The sequence below is a fragment of the Pongo abelii genome, chromosome 1, assembly GCF_028885655.2.
Source record: "Pongo abelii isolate AG06213 chromosome 1, NHGRI_mPonAbe1-v2.0_pri, whole genome shotgun sequence".
In the NCBI taxonomy this organism is placed as follows: Eukaryota; Metazoa; Chordata; class Mammalia; order Primates; family Hominidae; genus Pongo; species Pongo abelii.
In genome coordinates, this window is record NC_071985.2 from 98,253,731 (window position 1) to 98,267,588 (window position 13,858).

The following is a 13,858-nucleotide window of genomic DNA, read 5'->3' on the forward strand; positions in this document are numbered from 1 at the left end:
CCTTCTAGGGTTTTTATGGTTTTAGGTCTAACGTTTAAGTCTTTAATCCATCTTGAATTAATTTTTGTATAAGGTGTATGGAAGGGATCCAGTTTCAGCTTTCTACATATGGCTAGTCAGTTTTCCCAGCACCATTTATTAAATAGGGAATCCTTTCTCCATTGCTTGTTTTTCTCAGGTTTGTCAAAGATCAGATAGTTGTAGATATGCGGCATTATTTCTGAGGGAGGGCTCTGTTCTGTTCCATTGATCTATATCTCTGTTTTGGTACCAGTACCATGCTGTTTTGGTTACTGTAGCCTTGTAGTATAGTTTGAAGTCAGGTAGCGTGATGCCTCCAGCTTTGTTCTTTTGGCTGAGGATTGACTTGGCAATGTGGGCTCTTTTTTGATTCCATGTGAACTTTAAAGTAGTTTTTTCCAATTCTGTGAAGAAAGTCATTGGTAGCTTGATGGGGATGGCATTGAATCTGTAAATTACCTTGGCCAGTATGGCCATTTTCATGATATTGATTCTTCCTACCTATGAGCATGGAATGTTCTTCCATTTGTTTGTATCCTCTTTTATTTCATTAAGCAGTGGTTTGTAGTTCTCCTTGAAGAGGTCCTTCACATCCCTTGTAAGTTGGATTCCTAGGTATTTTATTCTCTTTGAAGCAATTGTGAATGGGAGTTCACTCATGATTTGGCTCTCTGTCTGTTATTGGTGTATAAGAATGCTTGTGATTTTTGTACATTGATTTTGTATCCTGAGACTTTGCTGAAGTTGCTTATCACCTTAAGGAGATTTTGGGCGGAGACAATGGGGTTTTCTAGATGTACAATCATGTTATCTGCAAACAGGGACAATTTGACTTCCTCTTTTCCTAATTGAATACCCTTGATTTCCTTCTACTGCCTCATTGCCCTGGCCAGAACTTCCAACACTATGTTGAATAGGAGTGGTGAGAGAGGGCATCCCTGTCTTGTGCCAGTTTTCAAAGGGAATGCTTCCAGTTTTTGCCCATTCAGTGTGATATTGGCTGTGGGTTTGTCATAGATAGCTCTTATTATTTTGAGATACATCCCATCAATACCTAATTTATTGAGAGTTTTTAGCATGAAGTGTTGTTGAATTTTGTCAAAGGCCTTTTCTGCATCTATTGAGATAATCATGTGGTTTTTGTCTTTGGTTCTGTTTATATGCTGGATTACATTTATTGATTTGTGTATATTGAACCAGCCTTGCATCCCAGGGATGAAGCCCACTTGATCATGGTGGATCAGCTTTTTGATGTGGTGCTGGATTTAGTTTGCCAGTATTTTATTGAGGATTTTTGCGTCAATGTTCATCAAGGATATTGGTCTAAAATTCTCCTTTTTGGTTGTGTCTCTGCCCAGCTTTGGTATGACAATGATGCTGGCCTCATAAAATGAGTTAGGGAGGATTCCCTCTTTTTCTAATGATTGGAATAGTTTCAGAAGGAATGGTACCAGTTCCTCCTTGTACCTCTGGTAGAATTTGGCTGTGAATCCATCTGGTCCTGGACTCTTTTTTGTTGGTAAGCTATTGATTATTGCCTCAATCTCAGAGCCTGTTATTGGTCTATTCAGAGATTCAACTTCTTCCTGGTTTAGTCTTGGGAGGGTGTATGTGTTGAGGAATTTATCCATTTCTTCTAGATTTTCTAGTTTATTTGCATAGAGGTGTTTGTAGTATTCTCTGATGGTAGTTTGTATTTCTGTGGGATCGGTGGTGATACCCCCTTTATCATTTTTTATTGCATCTATTTGACTCTTCTCTCTTTTCTTCTTTATTAGTCTTGCTAACAGTCTATCAATTTTGTTGATCTTTTCAAAAAACCAGCTCCTGGATTCATTAATTTTTTTGAGGGGTTTTTTTATGTCTCTATTTCCTTCAGTTCTGCTCTGATCTTAGTTATTTCTTGCCTTCTGCTAGCTTTTGAATGTGTTTGCTCTTGCTTTTCTAGTTCTTTTAATTGTGGTGTTAGGGTGTCAATTTTAGATCTTTCCTGCTTTCTCTTGTGGGCATTTAGTGCTATAAATTTCCCTCTACACACTGCTTTGAATGTGTCCCAGAGATTCTGGTATGTTGTGTCTTTGTTCTCATTGGTTTCAAAGAACATCTTTATTTCTGCCTTCATTTCGTTATGTACCCAGTAGTCATTCAGGAGCAGGTTGTTCGGTTGCCATGTAGTTGAGCGGTTTTGAGTGAGTTTCTTAATCCTGAGTTCTAGTTTGATTGCACTGTGGTCTGAGAGATAGTTTGTTATAATTTCTGTTCTTTTACATTTGCTGAGGAGATCTTTACTTCCAACTATGTGTTCAATTTTGGAATAGGTGTGGTGTGGTGCTGAAAAAAATGTACATTCTGTTGATTTGGTGTGGAGAGTTCTGTAGATGTCTATTAGGTCCACTTGGTGCAGAGCTGAGTTCAATTCCTGGATATCCTTGTTAACTTTCTGTCTCGTTGATCTGTCTAATGTTGACAGTGGGGTGTTAAAGTCTCCCATTATTATTGTGTGGGAGTCTAAGTCTCTTTGTAGGTCACTCAGGACTTGCTTTATGAATCTGGGTGCTCCTGTATTGGGTTCATGTATATTTAGGATAGTTAGCTCTTCTTGTTGAATTGATCCCTTTACCATTATGTAATGGCCTTCTTTGTCTCTTTTGATCTTTGTAGGTTTAAAGTCTGTTTTATCAGAGACTAGGATTGCAATCCCTGCCTTTTTTTGTTTTCCATTTGCTTGGTAGATCTTCCTCCATCCTTTTATTTTGAGCCTATGTGTGTCTCTGCACGTGAGATGGGTTTCCTGAATACAGCACACTGATGGGTCTTGACTCTTTATCCAATTTGCTAATCTGTGTCTTTTAATTGGAGCATTTAGTCCATTTGCATTTAAAGTTAATATTGTTATGTGTGAATTTGATCCTCTCATTATGATGTTAGCTGGTTATGTTGCTCGTTAGTTGATGCAGTTTCTTCCTAGCCTTGATGGTCTTTACAATTTGGCATGATTTTGCAGTGACTGGTACCAGTTGTTCCTTTCCATGTTTAGTGCTTCCTTCAGGAGCTTTTTTAGGGCAGGCCTGGTGGTGACAAAATCTCTCAGCATTTGCTTGTCTGTAAAGTATTTTATTTCTCCTTCACTTATGAAGCTTAGTTTGGCTGGATATGAAATTTTGGGTTGAAAATTCTTTTCTTTAAGAATGTTGAATATTGGCCCCCACTCTCTTCTGGCTTGTAGAGTTTCTGCCGAGAGATCCGCTATTAGTCTGATGGGCTTCCCTTTGTGGGTAACCCGACCTTTCTCTCTGGCTGCCCTTAACATTTTTTCCTTCATTTCAACTTTGGTGAATCTGACAATTATGTGTCTTGGAGTTGCTCTTCTCGAGGAGTATCTTTGTGACGTTCTCTGTATTTCCTTAATCTGAATGTTGGCCTGCCTTGCTAGATTGGGGAAGTTCTCCTGGATAATATCCTGCAGAGTGTTTTCCAACTTGGTTCCATTCTCCCCGTCACTTTCAGGTACACCAATCAGACATAGATTTGGTCTTTTCACATAGTCTCATATTTCTTGGAGGCTTTTTTCATTTCTTTTTATTCTTTTCTCTCTAAACTTCCCTTCTTGCTTCATTTCATTCATTTCATTTTCCATCACTGATACCCTTTCTTCCAGTTGATCGCATCGGCTCCTGAGGCTTCTGCATTCTTCACATAGTTCTCGAGCCTTGGCTTTCATCTCCATCAGCTCCTTTAAGCACTTCTCTGTATTGGTTATTCTAGTTATACATTCATCTAAATTTTTTTCAAAGTTTTTAACTTCTTTGCCTTTGGTTTGAATTTCCTCCTGTAGCTCAGAGTAGTTTGATCGTCTGAAGCCTTCTTCTCTCAGCTCGTCAAAGTCATTCTCCGTCCAGCTTTGTTCCGTTGCTGGTGAGGAACTGTGTTCCTTTGGAGGAGGAGAGGCGCTCTGCCTTTTAGAGTTTCCAGTTTTTCTGCTCTGTTTTTTCCCCATCTTTGTAGTTTTATCTACATTTGGTCTTTGATGATGGTGATGTACAGATGGGTTTTTGGTGTGGATGTCCTTTCTGTTTGTTAGTTTTCCTTCCAACAGACAGGACCCTCAGCTGCAGGTCTGTTGGGGTTTGCTAGAGGTCCACTCCAGACCCTGTTTGCCTGGGTAACAGTAGCAGTGGTTGCAGAACAGCAGATTTTTGTGAACCGCAAATGCTGCTGTCTGATCATTCCTCTGGAAGTTTTGTCTCAGAGGATTACCTGGCCATGTGAGGTGTCAGTCTGCCCGTACTGGGGGCTACCTCCCAGTTAGGCTGCTCGGGGGTCAGGGGTCAGGGACCCACTTAAGGAGGCAGTCTGCCTGTTCTCAGATCTCCAGCTGCCTGCTTGGAGAACCACTGCTCTCTTCAAAGCTGTCAGACAGGGACATTTAAGTCTGCAGAGGTTACTGCTGTCTTTCTGTTTGTCTGTGCCCTGCCCCCAGAGGTGGAGCCTACAGAGGCAGGCAGGCCTACTTGAGCTGTGGTGGGCTCCACCCAGTTGGAGCTTCCCGGCTGCTTTGTTTACCTAAGCGAGCCTGGGCAATGGCGGGCGCCCCTCCCCCAGCCTCGCTGCCACCTTGCTGTTTGATCTCAGACTGCTGTGCTAGCAATCAGTGAGACTCCGTGGGCGCTGGACCCTCAGAGCCAGGTGTGGGATATAATCTCCTGGTGCGCCATTTTTTAAGCCCGTCAGAAAAGCGCAGTATTAGGGTGGGAGTGACCTGATTTTCCAGGTGCCATCTGTCACCCCTTTCTTTGACTAGGAAAGGGAACTCCCTGACCACTTGCACTTCCTGAGTGAGGCAATGCCTCACTCTGCTTCAGCTCACATACGGTGCACTGCACCCACTGTCCTGCGCCCACTGTCTGGCACTCCCTAGTGAGATGAACCCAGTACCTCAAATGGAAATGCAGAAATCACCCATCTTCTGCATCACTCACGCTGGGAGCTGTGGACTGGAGCTGTTCCTATTTGGCCATCTTGGCTGCCCTCGTTTTTCATACATTGTTCAATGTGGTTTGCTAAATTTTTTAAAGAATTTTGGTATCTATTTTCACACGGAATATTGGTCCATAGTTTTCTTAGAATCTCTTTGATTTTAGTATCAGGGTAATGTTGATCTCATAGAATGAGTTGGGAAGTATTCCCTCCTCTTCAGTTTTCTGGAAGAGTTTCTGTATAATTGGTATCATTTCTTCCTTAAATGTTCAGTAAAATTCACCAGTGAAGCCATCTGGGCCTAGAGTTTTCTTTGTGAGAAAGTTTTTAATTACACATTTAATTTATTTATTTAATTTATTTATACATTTAATTAATTTATTTATTTATTAGATATAAGCCTATTCAGCTTATATAACAGCTATTAGCTGTTTCTTTTTCATTAAGCTTTACTAGTTGGTGTCTTTCATGGAATTTGTTCATTTCATCTAAATTGTTGAAATTACTGGCCTAAAGTTATTCACAATATTCCCTCATTATCCTTTTAATCTGCAGACTGTGATTTTTCCTCTCTCATTCCTGATATTGGAAACTTGTATCATCTCTCTCTCTACCTAAATGTTTTTCAATTTTATGGATCTTCTCCAAGAACCACATTCTGCCTTAATTGGTTTTCTATTATTTTTCTGTTTCCTATTTCACTGATTTATTCTGTTATCTTTATTATCTCTTTTCTTCTTACTTTTGACAAAATTTGCTCATATTTATTTCTGGTTTTTATGACAGGAGCTTAGGTCATTGATTTAAGACTTTTCTTCTTTTCTAATATAGACATTTTAGTGCTATAAATTTTCCTCTAAGTATTGCTGTAGCTGCAACTCACAAATTTTGATAGGTTCATTTTTTCATTTCTGTTCAGTCAAAATACTTTCTAATTTCCTCTTTCATTTGTTCTTTGGCCCATAAGTCATTTTTAGGTGTGTTTTGGTTTCCAAATATTTGAGCTTCCACATTCCCTTCTATTGTTTCTAATATAATTTCATTGTGATCAGAGAACATATTTTGTAGGATTGAAAAATTTTAATTTATTGATACTTGTTTTATGGTTCAGAATTTTTCTATCTTGATAAATCTTCCATGTACACTTGAAAGGAAGTATATTCCACTGCTGTTGAGTGGAGTGTTCTATAAATATCAATTAAGTCAAATTAGTTGATAGTGTTCTTCATGCTTCTATATAATTACTGATTTTCTGTCTCTGTTTTATCAATTACTGAGAAATGGGTTTTAAAATCTCTGATGATAATTGACTATTTCTTCTTGCAGTTCTATCAGTTTTTCTTAGAATTGTAATGTCCTCTTGATAAGGTGACCTTGCCTGGGTTCCCTCTACTGTGCTGTGACCTGGAAACTTTCTCCAGGCTTTAAGTTGGGAAAATTGTATTGCTTCCTTCATTTATCTTTCCTGTAGTGCAGTGGGTGGAAACTTTTTTTTATTTATTTTAATTGACAAAAGTGGGAGGGTAAATCCAATCCACGTTACTCCATCTTGGCCAGAGAATCATGAAGGCAATAACTGAGTGTAGACTTAAAAGAGATAAGGGGGCAATATCTGGGATAGTGCACTCCACAGAGAGGAAACTCAGATGAGTATGTACCTGGCAAGCTTGTGGAACATCAAGGAAGCCAGTGTGGCTAGAGCAGAGAGAGTGAGGGGAATAGCAAGAGATGAGATCAGAGATCATTTTGTCCCTGTCTGGCCTGTGGCTTACTCTGAGAAAGATGGGAGCCACTATAGGGTGTTAAGCAGAGGAGTGACATGCTCAGAATCAGACTCCTGTTTTAAAATGTTCACTGTCTACTGAGTTGACAATGGACTGAACAAGCTTGTCCAACCTGCAGCCCATAGGCCACACGCAGCCCAGGATGGCTTTGAATGCAGCCCAACACAAATTCGTAAACTTTCTTAAAACCATACAAGATTTTTTTTTTTTTGCTATTTTTTTTTTTTTAGCTCATCAGCTATCTTTAGGGTTAGTGTATTTGATGTATGGCCCAAGACAATTCTTCTTCAAATGTGGCCCAGGGAAACCAAAAGATTAGACACCCTGCTGTGGGGTATTAAGAGTGGAAGCAGTTGTGTCAGTCAGGAGGCTAGTACTACCAGCAACAAATGATGGCAGTTTGACCAGGATAGTAGCAGTGGAGATGATAAAGTATGCAGGCTCTGATTATAATCTGAAGATAAATTTGGTAGGATTTACTAACAGTTTGCCTGTGAGGATGAGAGGAAAAAAAGAAGTTAAGAAAGATCTAGTGTCCTTTGCATTATACCATACTATTTATCTTTTGTGTTTGGCAAAAAGGTCTGGGGGGTTAGCTCTCCTATTATTGCTGCTACAGAATGAGCACTTGTATATTTAATGCTTTTTCTCCTACTCCTTTCCCAATGATCCAACACATATTAGGTCCTGTGAAAACTTATTGGGTATAAGAATTAAAGCATATGAGACTCCCTTTTCAAGTTGAAAAGTGGGTTTGGTGGAGATGTGGATCAAACAGCCAATCTCTGTGTTTCTTAGGATAGGGGCCACAGAATCTATATTTAAATTAACATCTAATCTACCATTCTCAAAATAGAGATCCAGCCTGCCTTATGACTCAGAACCCCATTTGACAAGCGGCTCAGCCTAGACTCCAGATTGCTGGGTTGTGGAACTAATAGGTGAGGGAACCAGTCCTACAGCAAGCAAGTTCTAAACTTGGCTGGTATGTACCCGCCTCAACTTGCCTCTGGCTTTACACAAAGACCTAATTTGGTTGGGCTTTGCTTTAGCTGAACTGCAGCTTCTAGTAGCCTTGAGAAGCTGGCTGGAGAAAGAAGCAACTGAAATTACTATGTCAGTTTTACATTTAGGCAGAGGAAGGCTTTAAAGCTGCAGAATATACACTCACAGAAGACCTTCAGTCAACAAATGTCTCCCTGCTACTTAGACCAAGCTGAACCATTTATTACTCCCTGTTGGAATTCTATAGGATAGGAAGGCAAGAGCCAGGAAGTAGAGAAGTCAGGAGATCTATAATCCATTAAAAACTACCAGGAATCTGGCTACTTATAAAAGAGAAGGAACAGAAAATTTATTCTATCTATAAAACTCCAAAAGATTCCATAGATTTAAGATCTGAAACAAGTAAGTCTTCCTAGTGAGGATCAAGTGACTAAGAACCACAGACAACCAAGAAGAGGCTTACAGGGGCTAGAGTGCAACCAGAGCAAATAAGATTATTGATTGCAGAACCGGATAAATATACTATAAATCCCCTGCTCCCAGAGAATCAGTCATAGACTAAGTGGACTAGAAAGAAAGAGAGAATCTATGTATCCCACAGGCAAATTCAGGGCCTATGCTTTGACCTGCTGCCCTAAAAGTAAGTGGGTGTGATCTGAGGATTCTATCTTCATCATAGGCAGAGTTTGCATCATTATCATTAGCATCATAAACAATATCAAGATTATTGGCATTGTAATCATCTTTAATCAATGTAGCCCACTAGCCAACTGAGCCAGAACCAAGATCCACTTCCAAGCAGACCAATCACAGGCCACGTTTTTACAGTATTAGATGCCCAGAGATGTTGATTAATCCCAACACAATGTGATTGGGATTAATATATGATTTTAATTCTCAAAACAAAACTTGTAACAGTGATTTTTATGATGATGATGTTATTCACTAAACAGAAAATATAGTCTTTCTAACAAATGCAAAAATATTACTTTTTAAAAATTTGTGTAAAAACAAAAATTTCTACCATTTATTGAATGGCTGTTCTGTTCCAGGCACTTAACTTAACTCTTTTAAGCTTTGTAACAACCCTGCAAATAAAATTTCCCCCATTCTCAGAGATGTGAAGTTACATAATTAGTAAATGGCTGAAGCAGTATTCCAACCGAGATCTGTCAGATTCCAATGTCTATACTCTTAGTCACTGGGCTAAACTGCTTTGCTATGAATGTTTTTGTTTTAGTTTTTAGGAAAAAGCCAAGAAACATACTCCTTTAAGAGTCCTGCCCTGTGTGTTCCCTGATTTCTTCTATGTGGACCAGATCTAGGAAACAGGTATGAGAAAGTCCCTCTTAGAAAAGTCTAGGCTAATAGTTCCTCCGCTTGCAGCAAAGATCCCAAGCCCTGCTCTCCATGAATGTACCTGCCTTTCAAACCATACCCATCTCAGAAAGGAGTGGGATGTCATCAATGACCACTTAAAAGGCTAAGTATTAGTTTCCCTAGGCCAAGGCCCTGGAGCCTCAGGTAGCATATTCTGCTCCAAGCATCTTTGGCTTGTATAAAACTCGGGGTATTGAGTGGGGCAAGTGGATTACAGAACACAGTCATTCCCTGAGTTCTTAGTCACCCTATAACAGCTATGTAAAATACTCTATTTGCCTTTTGTAATTATCTTGCTAAATGGTGATCTAGCATCACTTTTTCAAGACAAGAGTCTCCAAGGAAGAAAACTTACCCCTGAAGAAAAAAATGAGACATTTGCAGATGTGTTTTTCCACAGATTCCACTTTACTGTCTTTCCTCTCAGAGTTCAATGTTCAGGAGTTACTTAAACTGAGCAGTCCCAGGAAATCCAGGCAATGAAGAATAATTAGTGCCAGAGTCAAGAAATAAGCACATGGGAGGAGTGACTTTATTCACAATAGGTAAAATAAACATAATTTTTAAAAGGAGAACAAATGAAATTAACATAGATAATTGCAATAATCAATAATATTTTTGGTTTAATTCATAAATTAAAGTTCAAGCCTGATGCCATAACTCATAGGTCTTATATTTATTTTTCCCTTATCCTGTTAAAAGATGTGTGAGGCAGCCCGAGATATAATTTTTGCCAATTCTTTTCTCATCCATGAGGCATGAAATATCAGCCCTACTGAGTATTGTGGAGCAAATCTATTCCAGTTAAAACTTACAGTGATTTAAGGACAGAGAGATGTATATTCACAATATTTGTGCACAATACACCCTGGTCAATATCAAATGGCAAATCCTCAATATCTTTTCAAATAGGTGAGTGTCGCGATCATTTAAGCGTAGTGACAAATAATCCCAAACTCATAAATAATTCCAAACCAATATAATTTCACTAAGGACACTGCACTTAGCACTAGGCATTCCATGTTATAGATCTTCGACAATGTATAGTAATTATCTGTCACCAGGTATAGTAAATACTATACATTGTTGTGGGAGTACGGAAGAGAGAGAGAGAGAGTGTGTGTGTGTGTGTGTGTGTGTGTGTGTGTGTGTGAGATGTATACATAACCCTTCAACAGTTTTCCTCATGCTCAAATCCCACGCCAAGCTTCAATCTTGGTCTGGCTTCATTATACTGCTTCCCACATTCTCAGACTGCCTCACCACTGGAAGCACATTCCTACAAGAAGGGTCATCATATCATAGAACATCCTCAAAAAAAAAAAATGCCTGCTGAAGTAAATTACTGAGAGCCACTGGAAAAAAGGAAGTCTGGTTACTTTAAATTCATACTCAACAATGAACTCCCCCTTTTTTTGCCTTATCAATTACTCACTTGACTTACAAACTCTAAATGCATATTAATGTTTCAAAAAATCAAATGTATGACTTAAAAGCTGGTATTTTCATCTACCAATTGACATTCAAAAGAATGTAATGTTCCAAATGCTCTGAATGCCCCAAAATTTTAAGCATATACTTGCAGCCTTTTAGAGAAATTATTTTGATTACACAGATTCTAGATTGTTTGTTTTAAGGGAAAAAAAATCAGTTGCATTACTTAATAATCATAACGTGCAATTTGTCAAAATACAAATTCCAGCTCATCTAGTGAAACTAGAGTTCCAAAGCTATCCACATTCCTTCCCATTCAGTCAGGTTTAGCTAGCCAGTAAGTTTCCAAATCCATCATGGAGCAACCTTCTCTCCGTCATCACAGGCTGTTGATATCGTAGCTCCAAGGAACATCTGAGCTTCTGAGACCCAGCTTCTGAAATCCAGTAAAGTTCAACAAACATTAGTAGGTCCCAGATGACACATTTCAGCTGAACCTGGACAAGTCACTAAAGCCCCACAGTGCATTCTGAAAGCCTGGGTGTGTCAACAGTTATCCTCTTTGTGAGACCTCACTGCTCCAGTACATTGATCTTAAGATACCAACAATGATGTGGTCAAATAAAAATGAAATCCTGGGGTGAGGGCATTCTCAGCCAGTGTAGCTAGTGGATCCAGTTTCCTCAAGGACTCTACATAATGGAAATTTTAAGTTCTTTTGAAGGCTGAGTTCCAAAAGCTGGCCTTCAATTTCACCTAAGAAGAGAGACCACAAGGAGGGAATGGAGTTAAGAATCATCTCCATGAACCATCATGCCCAAAATTTATTGATAATTTTCTAAGTCAGATTAAACTTGACAGTATGAACAAAAGAAAGGAAAATATATTAAAGTCTTATTATGTGCTAAGCATTATCCTAATGTTACCGAATTCTAAGATGTCTGTAATTGTCCCTGTTTCACAGTGTGAAAACAGAGACAGACTTAGAAATGTTCCCAAGATATTACAGGTAGTGTATGTTGGAGCTATAATACAAATTAATCTATCTGTCTTACTGCAAAGTCAATGTTTCTTCTACCACATCATACTACAAGCCAAGAACATCTCCCTAAACTGCTCTTACAGAAAACAGACATTTAATACACATCAGTGTCCCTGAATCAATTCTCAGGTATCAGTTCTAAGTTGAGTTCATTGAAAACCCCCCAAATAGGAGTTCCAAATAGTTACAACATAGAGAAAATGTTTGGTTCTTATGATAGACAAAGACCCACTTGGGCCCTAAGGCAAGTTCTTAATTTGAACATGACAGGAAGTAAAACAGGCTATTTTAACTTGGAGAACCTCCACCACCTTAAATAGGATGAAAAAAAAATTAGCACGCATGGTGGCACGTATCTATAGTCCTACCTACTTGGGAGGCTGAGGCAGAAGGATCACTTGAGCCTGGGAAATCGAGGCTGTGTTGAGTCATGATCACACCACTGCACTCCAGCCTGGGTGACAAAGTGAGAGGCTGCCTCAAAATAAATAAATAAATTAATTAATTAATTAATTAAAAATTTTAAAAAATAAAATTAAAATTTAAAAAAAGGATGAGATATAGAAACAAAACTCATCTGGCATGCAGTGGAAAAGCCAAAATCTGGAATTTTCACAGGTCCAATTAAAGTTACTTTTAACATTCTAAGGTATAGCTTCCTCTTCAAGAATCCAGTGGCCAACAGTGCATAAGCTTCACCAAATGGGCCTAAAATCAAAGAGTCTGGTAGTGCCTAGAGCCTGAGCAATGTAGACATGGAATGAGCAGAAGGTGATGAGATGAGTAGAACAAGGCAGGAAGGAGGCCCAGACACAGAGAAATGGTGTAACTGACTGTGCCCTACCTCTGGACTTCAGGCCTCTGCTTTGTTGAACTAAATAATCTTTCAGAACCCAGGAGGGCAAAAGTTTCTGCAGGTATCAACTCAATTCTTAAACCTAGCACTTGGATTTCTTTCCAAAGAGTGCATACGCTTCTGTGAAATGGGGACAATAATTGTTCTCCAAAATTGCAGCTGAAACGACCTGCTATCTGTCCACTTGGACCCTGACACTAATAACAACTATGATTATTACAGAGGGAAAACTAAGACATTGAGAAGTGAGGAAGCTCACTTAAGGACACAGACATCATAAGAACAATAACTCAATTGCACATACTCTGTACACACACACACACACGCACACACACACACAATGAACTGTATACTTTAACCCATTTCCCAGTTAGGGAAAAAAAGTGCAGCTCACTGCCAGCACAGTATTCTGGGGGCAAACCGAAAACAGATTAAAAGTTGACATTTATGATATGTGAATTATATCCCAAAAAAGTGGTTTATTTTCAGAACCATGACGTACCTTCTAGGCAATGCTTTTGACAGAGACGTAGTATTTCTACCTTTAAAAGCCACAAGTAAGTGGCTTCTAACTCATTTTTATCAAACATTATCAAGTACTTTCTTTGTGTAAAATGCTGTGATAGACTGTATGAAATATTTATCAAAATAAGTTTGCGGTAATTATATAGTGTACTAAGAATGTATTATATGCCAGGCAGGTACTAAGCAATTTCATATGTTAAGTAATTGCCACCTGTTAGGTAAGTGTTATTGTCCCCATTCTATAATTTGGGAGACTGAGGCTGAGAAGATTAGATAATTGTACAAGAAACGCAGTAAGAGGCAAAACTGAGATTAGAACTTAGGTCTTTCTGATTATAATTTTTTCCATTATGCTAAGCAAGTAAGAAGAGGAAGAGAGACCTAAATGCAAAGAATACAAAAGACTGAATAATGGAGTTCTGAACTATGGAGGAGTTTCAGAGTTCTCAACTATAATGCTGGAGTGACAGTGAAAAATGCTTTAAAATTCTGTCTCAGTATGGAGTCTGGGGCCTGAAAGTCTTTCTGACACAGCAGTCATCTTAACAAAAATGCACTTCCAAAAGATGCATATGATTGAAAATTACCGTAGTATCAAACGGCGAACATAACTTTCTGTGTGGTTGTTTTGGTCTAGGATTCCTTGGCTATGTGAGCAATTTACATATTTCAAGGGCCTATTCATTAACATTTTGTGAACAGACACTCATTCTTAGTGTTTACCAAGCTCTAGGTGCTGCCCAGATGGTGGAATGAATAAGATGTGATGACTGGCCCAAAGGAATGCCCAGATAGGAGTTTATTGACTCCATATATGTAGAATATATATGGTTA

The 13,858-nt window shown here is 38.9% G+C and overlaps 1 long non-coding RNA gene across 1 annotated transcript in view; it reads right to left on the minus strand.

The window, feature by feature from the left end:
• Positions 1-8,658: 8,658 nt before the first annotated feature.
• The window catches only part of LOC103891414 (uncharacterized), a 32,444-nt gene continuing 27,244 nt past the window's right edge, over positions 8,659-13,858 (minus strand). The window contains exon 3 of the long non-coding RNA XR_655657.1: positions 8,659-11,357. This is a non-coding gene — a long non-coding RNA (uncharacterized LOC103891414). The remainder of the gene's footprint in view (positions 11,358-13,858) is intronic.